This window comes from Astatotilapia calliptera, chromosome 6 (genome assembly GCF_900246225.1).
Source record: "Astatotilapia calliptera chromosome 6, fAstCal1.2, whole genome shotgun sequence".
NCBI classification, from domain to species: Eukaryota; Metazoa; Chordata; class Actinopteri; order Cichliformes; family Cichlidae; genus Astatotilapia; species Astatotilapia calliptera.
Window position 1 is genome coordinate 31,507,411 of NC_039307.1, and position 1,686 is coordinate 31,509,096.

The 1,686-nt window shown below is 43.2% G+C and overlaps 1 non-coding gene across 1 annotated transcript; it reads left to right on the forward strand.

The window, feature by feature from the left end:
• Positions 1 to 509: 509 nt before the first annotated feature.
• Positions 510 to 591, forward strand: trnas-uga (transfer RNA serine (anticodon UGA)). Its single transcript has one exon. It is a non-coding gene; the product is annotated as a tRNA-Ser (tRNA).
• Positions 592 to 1,686: the final 1,095 nt, after the last annotated feature.

Sequence of the window (1,686 nt, forward strand, 5' to 3'; positions counted from 1 at the left end):
AGAGCTGGACAGGGCTGTAGAAGGTCCTCAACCCATCAGCCAGAATAGCATCTGCTTCTTTGTGCAAGCAGGGTGATGGGTGAATGAGCACTGCCAGAACTATAAAATGACCTTCAGCAGGACACTGGTGTGAATTTAACTGGCCAAACAATCACAAACAGACTTTGTGACGTGACTTTTGTCCAAAAAAAATAACCTGCAGCATGATTAGGATTATTTTCCACAGTGAATTCAGCCCTCATTCATTTCCATCTGACAATGTGGTATCCTTTTGTCACTAACACACTGGGGACACTATATGAGTACACATAGATGTTTTTATTTGTTATTAAGATCTTGCATGTTTTCAAAGTGTTCCTTTAATTGTTTGAGCAGTGCTTAATGTCAGTAAAGTTAAAATAGTGGCTAGTTGTGAGCTAGATCTCTGCTAAATGTTCTCTCTTGGATCACGTTAATCAGCACTAACATTTTTACCTCTAATCAACAGGAACGTGCTGGTCAGACGCCCAGCTGTGATGGCCGAGAGGTTAAGGCGTTGGACTTGAAATCCAATGGGGTTTCCCCACGCAGGTTCAAATCCTGTTCACAGCGTTAGCATCCTCATTGGAGCAACTGTAGCACACATAGTTTCCTTATGTATTAAAGTATTCTGAGCTCAGTCTAAGGAGCTTGTAAAGAAAAGCTTCTGGATGCTTTTTTTCCCAAGGTCCTTAGACTAAAATGACCTGGATGACTGAGAACCTTCACATATATATTCTGAACACACTGTTAAAAAGGTTACAATGTTCAGGTATTTGCAAAAGGCCAAAAAGCAGTTAAAGACTGCACAATGTCCACATTTAGACATAGAAGGGTTCCTTTTTAAAGGCTAACCGTGACGGGACGACCACATCTAGCACAGCAAACAATGTCCATGGATGTGTGATGCTCAGTGAGTGTACTTGTTGTTGACCATTTGAATCTGAGGAGCTCCTCTAAGCATTCCCCCCTCTCTCCATCATGTCCATGCAGTTCATGTTGACCTCTCAAACGCTGCATAAAGCCAACATGCCCTGCCTGATAGGATTACAGCAGCAAGCACTTGTATTTGTTGCTGTCTATGACTGCCTCCGTGTCCTTCTCTCCCTCCCTTCCTCGCAGAGTGTTTCTAACTGAGCAGCGACCATTGTTGAGTAATAGAAATCTACTTGAACATGCTGACAGATGGAGAGATGAAAATGAAAGAGGAAGAGAATGATTATGTACCACTTGCTGCTCTCCAGGTGAAGAGCTCCCAGACCACTTTACGTCGAGCGCCCCAAATAGTTCTGTATTTGATCACAGACCCCTCTTTGATAAGTTTGTGTCCTTACCTCACGTCCATAATGTCAGCAACCTGATTGATGGGCTACTCTTTTCTGACCAGATGGAGCTGGTATGAGAGGCTCTGATGGGCTAGTACAGTTCAGTGGGTTTTTTCAGTGCTTTTCATGAGCAAGCTGTAAAAGACTAAGTGTCATAATGTTGTGTGGATACGCACAATGGGGAACATTAACTGTATAACCCAGACAGGCAGAACTATTATTTCTAAAATCAAGTGACAGAAACAACAGAGCGTGGAAATCTGGCTGGCTGAGGCCCAGAGACTACAAAACTTTTCTCTGTTGACAAGCTTGTTAACCTCCTGACCTTGCACGCTTCAGTCGC